Source organism: Cervus canadensis, chromosome 27, assembly GCF_019320065.1.
Source record: "Cervus canadensis isolate Bull #8, Minnesota chromosome 27, ASM1932006v1, whole genome shotgun sequence".
NCBI lineage: Eukaryota > Metazoa > Chordata > Mammalia > Artiodactyla > Cervidae > Cervus > Cervus canadensis.
This window is the reverse complement of record NC_057412.1, coordinates 18620443-18638904: the sequence shown is the minus strand read 5'-3', so window position 1 is coordinate 18638904 and position 18462 is coordinate 18620443. Positions and strand designations below refer to the sequence as shown.

The 18462-nt window shown below is 33.6% G+C and overlaps 1 protein-coding gene across 5 annotated transcripts in view; it reads left to right on the top strand.

Moving 5' to 3' along the window:
* LOC122428683 overlaps positions 1 to 18462 on the top strand; it is a 673994-nt gene that overhangs the window by 446669 nt on the left and 208863 nt on the right. For 2 of the 5 annotated variants that reach the window (XR_006265790.1, XR_006265789.1), the window contains exon 1: positions 7351 to 8187. The exons of 2 other annotated variants lie outside the window; for them this stretch is intronic. The gene's annotated coding sequence lies outside the window, so the exon portion shown is untranslated. One more of the 5 variants, XR_006265791.1, reaches the window with a different exon arrangement.

Below are 18462 nucleotides of genomic sequence, written 5' to 3'. Positions count from 1 at the left end.
AGGAGAAGGGGGCAATAGAGGATGAGATGGTTGAATGGTATCACCAACTCAATATACATGAGTTTGAGCAAACTTGGGATATAGTGAAGCAAAAGTAAGACCTGCATGCTGCAGTCCATGGGATTGCAGTATTTCGCATGGACTTAGCATGAATAATAGCAACAGCAAAAATTTGTCTTTTAAAATTGTAATTAAAATTTTTCTTTGCTAGAGTAATCTAAGTCTGTAGCCTCTTCCATTAATTTTGCTAAACACATGGTGAATTTTTAAATTTAGCATTAAGTTTGAGAAAGCTCTATCTTTGATATTTTTGGTTTTTTAAAATTTTCTTATAGTTAAGGAACTTTATTCATGAACTATAATTTTATTTTTAATTATTTTTGGAGATCAATTTTTCTTTCATAATTTCTTTCTTTTTCTTTCCTAGAACAAAATAAATCTTTTTTATCTTCCCACTAAAGTTTCTTTGATAGAAGTATCAAAAAATTGATAAATTTTTTCTTTAGTTATGTTTTTATATTTCATAGTTTTCCACTTGTCCCAATGTTTTTACTCAGAAACTGTTGAAATACCATGAGATCTCTTCTGACTTTAGTCATCTGGCCTGTGATCATGGCTGGCTGTTAAGCAGAGTAGGAGCAGTTTAGAGGAAAAAGAATAAGTATGGTTTTAAGAATGGACATGGGATGCCAACAGATATTTTAAAAATGGGATCTGGAACACCATATAGAGGTGTCTGTGATGAAAATTTAGAGGTTATCAACCTATTAGTAAAAGTCAATTAGATTTCTAAGTAGAGTGAGGAAAAAAAAAGTGGCTAAGGAGCGAATCTTGAGTATCAAATTTAAACGGTTAAAAACAAAATCATAAATATGGAAAGGAAAAAAAATATTGGGGAAACAGTGTCATGGAAACAAAATGAGTAGATTTAATACTTAATACAAATTTCCCCCAAACTGCTTTCTGGTTATTGCTCTCACACCTAAGACATTATTGGTAACATATCATGAAATATTTAATCATTTTTCCTATTTTAAATATTTATATAATGCACATTTTAATAAACTTTTAACTGTATAACGATTTTATATCTACAGAATTATCATAAAGATGGTACAAAGATGTTCTGAATACCTACCCCACACCTAGTTTCTCCTTACAGTAGTATGACGTATTTGTTACAATTGATCAAACAGTCATTATATCACTACCTACAAAAAATAATTTAGTTGCTCACTCATGTCCAACTTTTTGGGACCCCATGGACTGTAGCCCACCAGGCTGCTCTGTCCCAAGAATTCTCCAGGCAAGAATACGGGAGTGGGTTGCCATGCCCTCCTCCAGGGAATCGTCCCAACCCAGGGATCAAACCTGGGTCTCCTGAATTGCAGGCAGTTTCTTTAGCATCCAAGCCACCAGGGAGTCCATACTTTTTCAGATTTCCTTAGATTTTTCCCATATGCCCCTCCCTTTTTGTTGTTCCAGAATCCTATTTAGGACCCCACATTCTATTAATAGTCATGTTTCTTTACACTATTTTTGGCTGTGACAGTTTCTCAGACTTGTTTCTAATGATACAGAACTAGTCATGTTATCTGTTTTTCTTTGTGTGTATTTAGATCATTCTTAATCTTTCTGAAACTATAAAATAAACTTGATAAAATATGAAAAGCTTTGAAAAGCTGATTTATAAATCTAGAAAATGGGAACCTGACAATTTTGAGGTTTACTGATCAATAGTTCCATAGGATATCCATCAACTGGAAATTGTCTGATGTCTTTCTTAGACTGAAGTATACATTTTGGGAAGGAAGACCATCGAGGTGAATTGCCATTTTCATCATATAATATAAAAATTAAATGTTATAAAAATAACATCAATGTTGATGTTATTCTTGATCACCTGACTTGCAACAGTGTTTGTCAGCTTTTTCCACTGTAAACTTAATTTTTTTCTCTCTTTCAATATTGTGCTCTTTGGAGGAAGTTACCTCGTAGTTACTATGAAGTTACTATGCTCAGCCCACACTTAAGGAGTTGGCAGATTTGCTCCACCTCCTTTAGTATGGAATATATAGCCATTAATTTATATCAGTATGTATTCATGGATATTTATTTTGTATTGATACTTTGGGTTATAGTCCAATACTACTTTACATATTTTGTTGTTTAAATTGCTTCAATTTGGGCCCTTGAGACCTCTTTCAATTGGCTCCTGTATCCCTTTAATGTATCTTCACCATTGTTTATTTTTTATTTTTGTTTCTGACACTTATTTTTTGGCACTATAAGAAACTTCGGGCCCATTTTGCTGAGTCCTGGGATCAGACAATTCTCCAAGGAGCCCTAGTCCATTTTACTGGAGAATGGTATTAGAAACCAAGATCTGGGTGATATATGTGTTCATCTCTACTGGAGACATTGCATACTGGGCCCTCCCCTAACAGAGCAAAAACATACATATATTTAGATCGTCATTTTTTTCATCACCAGCAATTTGTAGTTTTCCACATAAATATGTATTGTACATATTTTGTTAGATGTATACCTAGGTATGGGGTCACAAAAAGTCGGACACTACTGAAGCCACTTAGAATGCAGGCTCCTTGCTGATTTGACCCACTTGCATATTGCAATCTGATTGCTACTGTTAGTGATAGTCACTCAGTCATGTCTGACTCTTGCGGCCCCATGAACTGCAACTTGCCAGGCTCCTCTGTCCATGGAATTCTCCAGGCAAGAATACTGGAATGGGTTGCCATTCCCTTCTCCAGGGGATCGTTCTGACCCAGCGATGAAACCAGGGTCTCCTGTATTGCAGGTGGATTATTTACAGTTTGAGTCACCAGGGAAGCCTTACAGCAGTATTATTTAACACTTTGTCACATGACATAATTATCATGTCTTTTTTTGTGCTGAGAACATTTAAGATCTATGCTCTTAGCAATTTTCTTATGTACTGTTTCATATGTTCATATTTACTGTTTCATACAGTGCTGTTTACTATAATCACAATGCTGTACATTAGAACCCCAGAACTTATTCATTTGCTAACTGGCAGTTGGATTTTATATATCAATCTTGTATCCTGAAATCTTGCTCTAGTTGCTTTTTTATTGAAACCAAATTGCTTGGAATTTTCCTATATAGACAATGCTATCATCAGTGAATAGAGAGTTTTATTTTTTATTTTTTTTAACATACGATGAACACTTTATTGAAAGTACTAAACCTTATTGCATGTGCATTTGTCAATATTAGCTTTTTTTTTTCATTTATTTTTATTAGTTGGAGGCTAATTACTTTACAATATTGTAGTGGTTTTTGCCATACATTGACATGAATTAGTCATGGATTTACATGTATTCCCCATCCCGATCCCCCCTCCCACCTCCCTCTCCACCCCATCCCTCTGGGTCTTCCCCGTGCACCAGCCCTGAGCACTTGAGACAGTTTTATTTTTTCCCATATTTATCCTTCCCCACCCCCCCCATTTTGCCTTATAGCATCAGCTAGGGCTTCCTATGTGATCCTATGTGATGGTGACAGGGAACATGCTTGCCTTGTTCCTGGTCTTAGAGGGAAAGCATCTAGCTACTCACTTTTGATTGTTAGCTGTGGGTTTGTGTAGATGTCCTTCACCTGTTTGGAGAAATTCCCCCTCTACTCCTAGCTTGCTGAACATTTTTTATTGTGACTGAGTGTTGGATTTTGTTAAATGCTATTTCTTCTGTGTCAATTAATATGATCACATGATTTACCTCCTTTAGTCTGTTGATATGGTAGATTATATTGATTTTTCAGATGTTGGAACAGCCTTGCATACATGAAATAATATCATTTAGTTACAGTGTGTTATTATTTTTATACATTGTTGAATTTCACTTGTTAATATTTTAGTGAGTTTTTACTTTGTGTCTATATTCAAGAAAGATACAAGCCTGTGATTTTTTTTCTTGTATCTAATTTTAGCATTAAAATAATTCTGGGCTCATTGAATGAGTTAGGTATTGTTCTACTTAAAAAAAAATGTGGGGAAATGATATTACTTCTTCCTTTAATGTTTGGTAGAAATCGCTTGTGAAACTGTGTCTGGTTATGTCTTTGGAGAAAAGTTATTAGTTATTAATTCAACTTATTTATAGATATAGGACTAGACATGTTATCTGTTTCTCCTTGTGTGTATTTAGATTGTTCTTAATCCTTCTGAAACTATAAAATATGAAAAGTCTCAAAAACAGATTATAAATCTAGAAAATGAAGTGAAACAGGAACAGTTTAAAAAAAAAACTTACAAAGTAAAGTCTGTTTTAAAATTTTAATCAAATCAACGAGAATAGATCATTCCATTACTTAAATTTTTTTTTTCTGTTTATATGTTTGCTGTGTGTCCATGTGTATCATCATTTGTTACCCTAGGTTTTAACTTACTTTTCTACTTACTTTTTTATAATTGTATGTTGTGTCAGGTCTTATTTTAAAACTTTGCATGTTAGAATCATTTTCTTTATAAGAACTTGAATCATTCCATTCCCTGATCACATTCAGTTTACATTTAACATTTATTTTAGGGGTAGTCTCAGTATTTTAGGGGTATTCTCATTAGGAAACATATTCAAAAAACTTTTGTATTCTTACTATATCTTGATTAAATCTGAAGCCACTATAGTGTGGTTCCAATGTACTTTGGTGTAATAATGGACTTTTGTGCACAACAGTGATGTCTTGGATTTTGCTTTTTAATTGTTAAGTTTTAAAGAGATATGTGGTCTTTCTGGTCTCAGCTAGCATGGGAAATAATGGAACTGCTTACCAAAAATGACAAGAGAGACTAGCAATTATAATTTCACACAAATAATGATGTCTCCAGGCACTTTAAGTCAATGATATTAAGAAGCTGTAGGGTGACAAAAATATATCATATTTTATGATAGAGTAACCTGTTTTTATTAATACTTGAATATGTGAAAATTATCAATGTTGCGCTATTATTCTATCTAATTTTACTAAATCACTTGACATTACCTAATGCCTTGGCATTCTGAAGTGCTCAACAAACAGTGCTATTTTCCTCGGAATTGACTGTTTGGCTTTCAGTTTGCTAACTAGACTATTGGGAACATGAGATTGAGTGCTGTTATTATTTTGTTTTAATCCCACACAACGGTTAGCCTAGTACCCCTGCACAGAGTGACATTAATTAGAATTTTTGAGAGGATAGATGAATGAATGCTAACATCACATGCCAACTGATGCATTGGTAACTTCAATTGTCTTTTCTTTACCTCTCCTGATCAGGTGTATTACTTCCCTATGAGTATCTTCGTTCTCCTTCTCACTCTATCTGGAGATCTCATTGATTCTCCAGGAATCAATGTTGGAAGTTGATAACCTAATCAACAAGATGACTAAATTATCATATTCATGGGTCTGCCCAACTTCTGGAGTGGTATATAAGGGTATACCAGGGATTGAGAATCTTAGGGCTCTCTTAGAATTCTGCCTGACACAGCAGCCGAAGTGTTCCTATTCTAATCCATTTCCCATCATGATCTTGCTACTCCCAGCTTTATGTAGATGGAGAGTCCGTTCTTGATTATCTGGGCAAATACAGTTTCCCCTGGGGATGTTTTGATTACCCCCTTGACTTATTTTATCTTTGATTATTTTCAGTCTCACTTTCTTTAACTTTATCCAAACTTTCTTACAAGGCACCCACATTTCTTTTTCTTCTTCCTTTAGAGTCTATTCTCTTTGTAGAATTTATTTGAACTTTCCCCTTACAAAGACTAATCTTTGATCATTCCAACTCTTGATATGAAATTTTTATCTAGTACCATGCCTCGATTGTAAATTATCCATGGATCAGAACTATCATGCAAAATCAAAAACCGGAGTATAGAAACAAATTGTAATCAAGTAATCTACAATAAGATAATTTTTCACTCCTTTTAACTTAAACATATTAGTTTTCTCAGATTGTGATAAAATATACCACAGACTAGGTTACTTAAAAAGCTAACATTTATTTCTTAAGCTACTGCAAATAAATAAATAAAAGCAGAAGTTTAATTTTCAAAGCAGAAAAAAAAAAGCTACTGCATAAGTACATATAGTTGTGTAATTTGCATGATAGTTTCTTGGTAGGTTGTAATAGACCATCCAGAGAAACATGTTGAATATTTTTTTGGATTGAAAGAGAAGCACACACAAACACACACACACACACAAACCATTTTCCGACATTTTATCTGATTCCATGAGAATTCTGAGCAGCCAATTTTACTCCGCTGTGTAGGAAGCCAGATCCAATGCAAACCTTTCAGGTTAGTGCATGTAGTCCTTTCAGAATGAGATAGTAACTCATTTGTCATACAATACTATCTCGACACGAATTTTTAATGAATTGGGTCTTTCCGTTTATGTGCACCCATCAAACCTAGTAGTTCACCCTCTCTAGAACCATCTTCACTACTTTTTGTAACTTCAATCTCTAGTTTCTAAGATAAGAAAACAGAAATATTATTTTGTGGTCAGAAATAGCAACAAAGTATACTTTCTATTAAAGCATGAGAAACAACTTTGCAAAACTATCCCTGGTAGTACTTTTACACTATATCAGAAACGTTTCTTTTTTGGTCATCTTCTGACTGCACTGTGAACCGAATTAGTTACATTAAAAAAATAAAAGTTTTACTGGCTATTTGCCTGTAAATGAAGAGACATTCTTCTACCCCTGAGCAACAACAGAAACTAAGATCCCTAAATGAAAAGATGCTGTCCTCTCTCACCATGGTTTTCCATAATTAGGAATTTGGTCAGGAATAAGAATAACTTGATTATAGTCCATGTTATCACACTCCTGTCAACGTCTTTCTCTCTTCCACATGTTGAATGACTTCCTGACTTATTTTCTGTGTATATGTAATATTTGGCTCCTATCTTGTGTGCAATAACTCTTGGTTATCAGATCTTTTCTTCCTGTTACATCAGATAATTCTTACATTATTATTTAAACTGTGCTTCTCCTGACTAACTTCTCTTTAGTTTCCTTTTCACTTTAGGCTACCAATGGGCGCATTTTAATCTTTTACAATTCATAATTAATTTTCACATTCAGCCTAATAGCTAAATAAGGTTAGAAATTTAGGAAAGATAAATGGGATCACTTGGTACTTTTTCATATAAGGAGCACAGATTACTTTTGTGCTCAGATGCTGCTTCTGGAGGAGTCTTAAGTAGTAAGAACTAACTTTCAGAATGATTTGAGTCTCTGTACCCATTCTACCAACTTTCCATCTTGGTAGGGCTGAAGAAGTTTGGGTTGGGTTGAATAGGTACCATCTTTGTTCTTAGAAGTGCTTGGTAGGGGTCTTGTTCTTGCCATGCACAAGAGTTATCTTAGTGTTATTTGAAAACATCTGAAGAATTTAGGTTAGAATTTCAAAGAAAATATGAATCTTTGTAACCTTCAAATCTTTTCTTCTGTGAAAGAAAATGTCACTCTTCTTTAAATAGATCGTAAAATTATTCCGAATTACCAGATGCAAAGGCTGAGCAACACACAGTACAGATTTGCCACGAGGAATAGGGTTAAATTTTGCTCTCCAATGACAAATCCCAACCCAGAACAGATTTTTAGCCACGCAGCTAGCAGAACTCGCTGGGTGAACTGCACAGGCCATGGTGGGTGCAGAGCTCAGAGCCGGAAAGCAAACAGCTGCTGTAGCCTGATTTCAGTTAAAATAGTGTGAGTGTTTAGTCTGGCGCACGGCTTCAGGGGAGATTGGCAGCTGGGTCAAACAAAGTCCTTCCATTGGCTGTCTTCCCAGGCAGCTTCTGCTAGTATTTAGGTACTAGTGCAGTGTAGGGCCCTTTCTCAGGCAAAACCTAACATCTGACCGCACCCTCTCTTCTTTTTCCAGAGAAAAAAAAAAAAAGCAGAAAAAAAAGCTTCTTTTTCCTTCTTTCGTTAAGATAAATTCTCCAGTAGACAACCTCTCCCACTAATTGTGTATTAGCAGTGTATTTTATCTTGAGAGCTGACGCACTGGGCTCTCAACGTGGTGTGGAAGGCAGACTGTTCCAGGGTTGGATTCATAAAAGGGCCTTTATGGTTTGTGAAAGAATATCTGTGTGCTTAGGCAGGAAACTTTTTGATCTGCAGGAAAGCCAGAAGACATCTAGGTAAGGCTGCGTATCAAATCTACTTTTGGGGGGAAATCTTGGGCAGTGAGAATGAATCATTACAAGCGACGTGAGCTTGGAGTGTGCCTGTTCACTTCTGTAGAAGTTTAAAAGGTACTTATTTGTTTGCTTATTTTTTGTTTGTTTGTTGAAATCTTAAGGGAATACTGTAGTCTGCATTTTGACGATTTTGTTTTCTGCTGTTGAACTGATTATAGTGGATATAGGGTTTATTATATAGCAAAATCTTTGTAAACTGCCGCAGAAAGAAAGTGTATTTAGGAGGGAAATTGACAAGTTTTAAAGAGTAATTGTACAATCATTTGAGGACAGAGGAACACTGCATTAGACTAACAAGGGTTTAATTACCAAAAGAAGTTTAATGTTGCTTTGGAAGGAATATTAAGTAAGTTGTCTTTGTCTCTTACTTTTTAATTTTAGTCGCTGATTTAGCCTGTTGGGTCACATTTTTTGTTAGTGCTGAAGGCTGCCATGAATCCCTAATGAGGCCCCTTTGCACATGATTTTGGCACTTGGCCAAGATCAACTTCCCAGCGGCAAGCTTTCTCTAAAGAACCTGGAGCAAAAAAAAAAAGTTTTTTTTTTTTTTTTTTGGATTAGAAATCATGTCTGAAAGCTGCCATAATCAGTTGTGTAGGCATGTCAAAATGACTTTATATAGTAAATATGAAACAAGCATTTAAAAACATTTTCCTCATATCGTTGCTTTTGAGAATTATGAGTTCCTGCTTGTGGCCACCTAAAATATGTTATAACAAGAACAATCTTAAAGAAGATTTACCGATTTTTTTTGTTTTTCTCAGCAGATCAGTGTAGGGATAATCACACTGAGAACTGTATAGTACGAAAGAGTTATTCAAAACACTTCAGGATAATTAGCAGATGAATTCTGAAAACTGTTCATCTCTCTCATAATACTCAGTGGACAGTAAGTAATGAAGTTTTCTAGAAGTTTCACTCTGCGCACAATGAAGCTAAACATTTAAAAAATGGGATGTTTTATGTATTTTAAATATCATGGTGTTTAAGATTCTAAAAATGTTACAACTTTCCGTATAATTTAAAAAAATGTATTAACACTTTGATGTGTTTACAACAAATGTTTTAGTAGAAGTGCTTGATATATATAAACATGACTGAATAACTAAATAATTATATTTAATTGCTGTTTTGCGATAAAAATGAGGTTTTGTGTGTGTGTGAAAGAAAGCATAAAGACACTTTCATCTGATTTTTAGAACTGTCACTTTTTATTTTATTATAAATAAATTTTTTCATGAAAGCCAATGTGTTACTTTATACTCCAGCATTTTAAGAGTTAAACTCACAGGTTGCAATGAAATACCTTAGTAATCAGATACAAACAACCTCAGATTTTACATAACCATTTTCAGCAATATATTTAGACATTAGAAACAGACATGTAGAAGTGTATTTAAAAGCAGAAAAGTGGGATCTCAGTTGCTCTGCTTTCTTTTTAAGAAACCTTATTACACTGTTATTTTGCCTTGTATGTTAGTCTATGGTAATCTAGAGTGAAACTTTATTTTTCACTTTAAAATAATCATATTTTTAAAGAAATATTGATAAGAACCTGATTTATTCTCTAGAGAATCATGAGTTAGAGCTGTTTTAGTAGATATGTTTTTCGTATATTTATCGCTATGTTTATCTTACCTTTTTTTTATTACACAGTGAAAAGATTGATAATTGGAGTCATAGAAAAAAGTGAACATTAGCTTAAAGTAAATTTTAGCATTAGCAAATGCATCTGATTTCCTTCAGATCAATTTACATATGTATATATAATTTGTGTATATATAAAATATTTTTGGTATTACTCTGGGGTAAATTATGATACTGTATTTACCATTCAGGCATGAAGTGTTTTAAGTTACATTAGTCAACATTAAAATACAGAGATGCTATAAATTGGGAAAGGGCAATACATATCTGATATTTATAGATATTTACCTGGATTAGTTCTCTACTTCTTTGTGAGATCACAGTTGAATTCTCATTTAATCTAATATTTTGTATTCTTGAAAAAAATTAATATATGTTAGATATTTCAAAATTTGAATAAAGCAGGAACATTTTTATTATTTACTATCATCAAACAGGTGCAGGAAAAATAAGATAGCTTGCTTATTCAGCAAGATCCTTGCTTAAAAATTATTTTTGAATTCTATTTTTATCTTAACCTTAGCTGTCATAACACAACATTGTCTTCTGTTTCCATTTATTTTTTAATTATTTGTCTTGCTTATTTGAAACTGACAGGCTATTTCTCTTAAATATATTGAGAAGTGTTTCAAGTGATGGTGTTAGCCCTTGCTGTGGTAGGGTTTTTTGGCTACTAGAGGCCATCGTAAAATAAATGCGGTAAAATATCAAACTTTTAAAGTGCACAGACACGTTAGTTTGCGAGGTCAGAAGAAATTCAATTGTACAAAATTACTGACAAATACTTTTGAGTTGAGATAGAAACACATAAGTATTGAGAAAAATTTAAGTCATGTACTTTACTGAAAAAGCTAAGAAATTTACTTTCTTTTGCAATAGCTATAAATTGTAATTGAATATTTCAAAAGTGTATGCTTGTTAATGGAATTAATAGCTAATTTTCCTTTTGGGACAATGGCTGCAAAACACTGAATACATTTTTTTCACTGAGTTGACATTTTAAAAAAACATTCAGAATATAATTACTTCTAAAAAGAAAAATATTTCAATATTTTGTTGCTTATTTGCAAAGAACAGTTTGAATAATTTGATTTGTTTGTTGTTTTTCCCAATCTCTTGGAAATTTAAAAACTGATTCCACTTTACAATCTGGAAACTACTTCACTCTTTAGAGAAAGTGAAATTCATTTGTAGTTGTCAATTTAAATTGTGGGTCTTTACCATTTTAAGTGTGACAGTATTTTGGTTAGTTTCAATTATGTAACAGACACATAAAATTCTTTCTTTCCCCCAAGTTAAAAGAAATATTAAATAATTTAGTATAAAATGTACTGCTTGTTGAAAAAAAAAACCATGCTTTAAAGCTGCAGTATTTTATCCACAACTTTTAAATGCGAGAAATGTTATAACAGGGCATTTTTGTTGAGCATTTTATTATTCAAACAATATGCTTTGTTCTAAATAGTAAATTCAGCAATGAGGTAAATGTATTGCTACATTAGATAGAATGTAATTATTGAATTTTGGCACACCTGCAATGACCTCTGCCATAAGAGATTAGTATACGAAGGATGATCTTGAATTTGTAATAACAAAAGTAGACCGTGAAACACAGATACCAACCTTTGTTATACTGGAGAAAGTATGTGCTAACAGTAAAGAGATACGTTTTGTGTAAACTGCTGATAGTATTCTGTCATTTAATGAATACAGCAAATCTTGAACATTAAAAAATTACTTTTTTGAAAGTGCATTTATAAGACTTTTTCTGTAGAAATAACTGTAGTATTTTATTCTTTTATGAGATGAACAACTGTTATATTTCCATGTAGCTAATGTGTAGCTATAAATTAGATAACTAGTTAATTATCTAAATGTTATGGTTTGATTTTAAATACAATTTGTATTAAAAAATAAATAATGCTTTTTTATTTTGTCTATTTCATATAAAAGAATGATCGATTTGCACTTGTTGCATTTCTTAGTTACTATTGATTTAATTTTAAAATTATCATAAAATAAATATTGCTATTTGATATAGTTTTTAAACATGGTAGGATTTATTTTATAAATAACCTCACTTATTATATGTTTAAACAATGGCAATTTGTATCTAGCTGTATATTCTTCTCTCAAAGTCAAGATCAGCAAAAGGCCTCTTTTTGGGTGCTCAATTATTTTTTTCTAAAAAAATCTAGTTTTTAGTTTGAACTTTTAGCTTTCTTGTTTAGGTGTCCAGGTACATTTTCTGTTCTGAGTATCTGAGTAAATCCTGAGATATCTATCTTGTGAGAATTAGGCTGGAAAGTGTAGTTGTGGGTTCTAAGTTTATTCTTATTCCACAGTCCGCTGAATAAACGAAGATTTTGAGTTTCATATTGAAAGCTAGTTTATATATAAATCAGTATAGATGACCAGTCAATTTGAAGCGCTGAATAGTCTGTGTAAATTAGTGGTCATTTATGTATTTGTGTAGTGATTCTAGATACTTCATTATTATTAATTTTAAAGATTTACTAATTTATAGAAATTGTATAATGCCATTATTGGCTTAAAAATTATTAGTATTTACTAGTTTTATAATTGCCTCCACTTTGCTATTCTTGAGTGTCATACAATAACTCTTCCAAAACACACCATGAGACTAAGCCGTGCCTTATTTTTCATTTCTCCCATTAACTTAAGAGGTCAACATGTGTGTGTGGCCATTTTCAGGATACCCAAAAGTATTTCAAAATTTTTTTCTCTCCTGTGATTACCAACTACTTTACTATTTGGAGAGATTTTGAAAGGAATGACTGTGTTTTTTTTTTTAATGTTTATATAAATGTGAGAAATACATGGGCTTTCTACAGACTTCAGTTAAAAAAAAAACTGAAATAGAAAATAAAATGAAGATTAATGACGTGGTATATTTTTATAGCAACTAATTACAACTTGCTCTTCATCCCCAAACAACAAACTGGAAAGATACACAGTGGGCTTTAAGAGCAGCCTTCATTTGCTTTTCGCTTAAGAGCTACTAGGAACGTGGTAGCAAAGTGATGATTTTGGTCCAGTCTAATATGATGTATAATGTTTCAGGCCCATGTAGTCATTTCCCGTGTCTTGCTTCAGAGCCCCCATAAGACTAATCTCAGAAATTTTTGCAAAACTATGTTGCAGAACACACTCTTTCTTGTTGTTAATGGAGGGTCCGTTGTTGGGTCTCTTTGGCAAAGGCAGTGTTCTTCTCTGTATAGTAATTTAAAAAAACAAAATCACAATTTGGGTAGATCAGCTCAATCAGTTGGCCAAATCAGCATAATAACCAAGCCAACTCAGCCTTAAGAAGGATAATTAGTTTTTCATTCTTCACTAAACCTGGGCACTTCCCTGAAGCATGTGGACGGTTGTACATGAAAGATTGAGTGTCTAAAAAACTATAATATGTATTTTCTACTTGTGAATTAATAAACTGTGCTTTGTGATCAGAATAGTTTATATCAATATACATTGCATGCCCAAAATGTTTAAACAATGATAGAAGCAACTGTCCTGAAATTCAATTTGGGATTAACTTTATTATAATTTATTTGAGATGTCATCTGCAAACTACTTGTTGAAACCATTCTTTAAAATTTTTCTATTATTGTCTTCATGAGGCATAATGATGTAAACAGAAATTTTTTGCTAATGGGGCAGCTTTTGAAAACTGTATGTATGTTGCTATTGCTTATTCTGTAGGATTCTAAATGGATCACATGTACTTTCCTCTCCACTCCTAGGGCCCATTCATAAATATTCCTCAGAGAGAATTTTTTTGTCAACAGCCAATTTTAGATACATTCATGTAGCTTGACAGTCGAAAGTTTGATGCATAGAAAAGCCCTATTCAAGTGAAATTTAGCTGTTTCTAAAACATATTCAATTTTTAGGTAATGAATCAACAAAGATATAGAAAGAAAGAATGGTTTGTAATTTTGTCAGAGGAATCAGCAATAATCAGTTCAGAATATTTATATAATGATAACATTTTTCTATTGACATATTTTGCACCAAGAAATTTAGTTTAGAAGCTGCTATTTGTTACCAGAAGGTAGTAATTGACATTGGTATTCAGTAGTTCAAAAGGCCTGACAAAGGGTTGACATATTGAATGAATTGGTCTTAGATAAAATGTGAGCTATTAGACAACTTCATATCTGGGATTTGTTTAAATTTTCAATACCCAAATCATTAAACATGAATGTAACAGTATTTGAGTATTTTCTGCTTTCAGAATCAGCCAGTCTACCTATGAAATTTGTTCCCTCATCTTTGATATAGACAACTTCAGAGTAATCAAATATCTTACAGCTTCCATTTTCCATCTTAATGTCTACTCAGATGAAACTTGAAGTAACTAAATCTTGTAACAGTCTGGATTAATAGTGAGATGAGATTATATGAGCCCAAAATGAAATTATATATATATATATAGTTATAAATATAATATAATATAATATATATAAAGCACAAGTGTTTACCAGCATTTTTGTGGTCAGATTTGCAACTTGCATTGCAGGTAAAGCTTTTCCTTTCTCGCTTGAGAAAAGTGCAATTAAAAGTAATTTATAGATGTGCACAATGTACAGCTGCTTTCTTCTAAATTTCACAGAAATGAGCTAAATTATAATGGATTTAAAACTCACTGCATTTTAATGGTTTTTAAATTGGATTTGAAGCATCATTACTAGGTTTACTAGATAAAGGGAATTAATACTTATGAGCACTTGGGAGAGTCCCTGTCTAGGTGGCGTTAAGCTATTGGTACCATTAAGCTATAGAACCATTAAGCTATTGGAAATTACAACCAGACCAAAACATACAGCAGGTTTGTGAAGATTGATTAAGAGTGTAGATCTCTTCTATATACTCTATGCCTTCATGACATTACATTATATACTTCCTGATAACATGTAAGATGATCCAACTGCAGCCAAAATGTGTATGTGTGCATGTTCACAAGATAATGTGTGAGTGTAAGAGATCTTTATGTTTACTTGCCAAGTGATAAGAAAAATACGAATAATAAGGTGTAAATACATTGGTATAATAGGGAATACTAATAAACTGTATTTGTCTATTGGAATATAAGCAATGACCTTGAGCCTACATTTCTGGGAAATCAGCTTTTTAAAAAAATCCATTCATTTCTTAGAGCTACTTATATACTCCATAGTGATAAAGTGAAAGTGAAGTCACTCAGTCGTGTCCGACTCTTTGCGATCCCATGGACTGTAGCCTACCAGGCTCCTCAGTCCATGGGATTTTCCAGGCAAGAGTACTGGAGTGGGTTGCCATTTCCTTCTCCACGGGATCTTCCTGACCCAGGGATTGAACCCGGGTCTCCTGCATTTTAGGCAGATGCTTTATGTCGGAGCCACCAGGGAAGCCAATAGTGATAAGCTACTGTCATTAATATTATATGACCAGGAAAAGACCTGCTTTTTATTTTGTTGAAGTATAGTTGATTTACAATATTGTATTAGTTTCAGGGGTATAGCAAAGTGATCCAGTTATACATAGCCATTTTTTTCAAATTATTTTCCATTATGTGTTTTTACAAGATATTGAATGTCATTCCCTGCATTGTACAGTAAATCCGTGTTGCTTTTCTATTACATATATATATAATAGAATATGTAACATTCTATATACACACACATATATATAATAGTGCATATCTGCTAGCTCCATACTCTTAACATATTCATCCCCCCACTTCCTCCTTGATAACCATGTTTGTTTTCTATGTCTGGGAGTCTGTTTCTATTTTGTAAATAGATTCACTTGTAACCTTTTTTTAGATTTCATATGTAAGTGATATCATATGATATTTATCTTTCTCCATTTGCTTACTTCACTTAGTATAATAATCTCTAGGTCCATCCATGTTGCTGCAAGTGACATTATATCGTTCTTTTTATGACTGACTAATATCCTGTTGTGGTGTGTGTGTGTACAGGCACCATGTCTGTATCCATTTATCTATTGATGGACACTTAGGTTGCTTCCATGTCTTAGCTATTATACATAGTGCTGCTTTAAACTTTGGGGTTCATATTCAAATTAAAGGTTTCATCTTTTTTGAATCTATGCCCAGGACTGGGATTGCTGGATCCATATTTAGATTTTTAAGGAAACTTCATACTGTTTTCCATAGTGATCACATCAATTTATATTTTCATCAACAGTGTAGAAGGGTTCTATTTTCTCCACACCTTCTTTAGCATTTATTATTTGTAAACGTTCTCATGATGTCCATTCTGACTGGTGTGAATGATACCTGGTTTTGATTTGAATTTCTCTAATAATAAGCAATGTTGAGCATCTTTTCATGTGCCCGTTCATCATCTGTGTTTCTTCTTTGGAGAAATATCTGTTTGTGTCTTCTGCCCATTTTGTAAGACGTATTTATTTGGCTACATCAGGTCTTAGTTCCAGTGTGTGGGATATTCATCGCATCATGCAGGATCTTCTGTTGCATTGCTTGGGCTCTCTAGTTGTGGTCTTCAGGCTTAGCTGTTCTGCACCATGTGGGGTGTTAGTTCCACAACCAGGGGTGGAACCCATGTCCCTGCATTGCAAGGTGAATTCTTAACCCCTGGATCACCAAGAAGTCGCCCATTTTCTTGTGTTTTTTTTTTTTTTTTTTTTCCTTTCCTTTTCTTTTGCTATTGAGTTGTATGGACTGTTTGTGTATTTTGCAAATTAACCCCTCGTTGGTTCCTTCATTTACAACTATTTTTTTTTTCAGTTCTGTAGGCTGTATTTTTGTTTTGTTGATTGTTTGCTGTGCAGAAGCTTTTGAGGTTGATTAGGTCTTATTTGTTTATTTTTGCTTTTATTTCTTTGTCTTGGAAGACTAATCTAAGAAAATATCGGTGCAGTTTATGTCAGAGAATGTTTTGCCTGTATTCTCTTCTAGAAGTTTTATGGTGTCATGTCTTATATTTAAGTCCTTAAGCCATTTGGAATTTACCTTTGTGTATGGTGTGAGGGAGTGTTCCAACTTCATCACTTTACATGTAACTTTCCAACTTTCCCAACACTTCTTGCTAAAGAGCCTGTCTTTTACCCATTGTATTTACTTGTCTCTTTTGGTGAAGATTTTTTGACTGTAGGTGTATGGGTTTATTTTGGAGCTCCTGATTCTGTTCTGCTGATCTACACGTCCCCCTTTGTGCCAATAGCATACCGTTTCAGTTGCTGTAGCTTTGTCGTATTGTCTGAAGTCTGAGAGGGTTTTATCTCCAGCTTTTTTTTTAAACTTTTTATTTTACACTGGAGTATAGGTGATTAACAATGTTGTGACAGTTTCAGATATACAGCAATCTGACTCAGCCATAGATAAACCTGTATCCATTCCCCCCCAAACTCCCCTCCCATCCAGGCTGCCACCTAACACTAGCAGAGTTCCCTGTGCTATCTAATAAATCCTTGTTGGTTATCCATTTTAAATATAGCAGTGTGTACATGCCAGTCTCAAACTCCCTAACTGCCCCTTCCCCAAATAATCATAAGTTCATCCTCTATTTTGTGAGTCTGTTTCTGTTTTGTAAATAAGTTTATTTGTATCACTTCTTTTTAGATTCCTCATATAAGCAGTATCATAAAATATTTACTTTTCTCTATTTGACCTGCTTCACTCGTATGACAATCTATAGATCCATCCATGTTACTGCAAATGGCATTATCACATTCTTTTTACTGGTTGAGTAATATTCAACTGTATGTATGTTCTACATCTTCTTTATCCATTTCTCTGTTGATGGACATCTAGGTTGCTTCCATGTCTCAACCATTGTAAACAGTGCTGCAATGAACTGCATGTATCTGTTTGGACCATGCTTTCCTATTAATATAATGCCTAAGAGTAGGATCACAGTCTCGTATGGTAGCTCTGGTTTAGTTCCAGCTTTGTTCTTTCTCCTCAGGATTGCTTTGGCATTTCTGGATAGGTAAAGATCTGTTCCTCACCAAGTTACCTTGGGCTTGAAACAGACTTTTCTCTGAAGCTTGGAATAGCCAAACTTTTCTAAAACTGTTCTGAGAAGGCATGTTGATGGTTGCAGGAAAAAGGGGAAGTGGAAGGTGAATGATTGCTTTGGGCCAGGGAATCAAAGGGTGTTTCTCCTGTGTAAGCTCAGAGAATCATTATAATCAATCCATTAGTATTTTAACAATTATTTGCTTTCCTAAGAGTTTTACTAAAATAACTACAAAAAATGACCTTGGAGGTATTTAGAAAGGTGCCTCATTGGTTAGGAGTATCCTGATGGAACCCTTTATCTATCTTGCCTACAACAATTTTTTTTCATATACTTAACTCCTGCCACTGAAAGTCATGATCAGTCATTGATGCAGTGGTTCAGATCCTGTGCAAAGATCTTTGTCATCTCCCTTAATTTTTTAAGTAACCATCAAATTGGGGATCATTACCCCTATTGTACAGACGAGAGTTCTTAGAGTGCTTAAGTAATTTTCTTAGAGTTCCTGGCCTACTGAATGTCCTTGTCATGATTTGAATCTGTGTTAATGGTG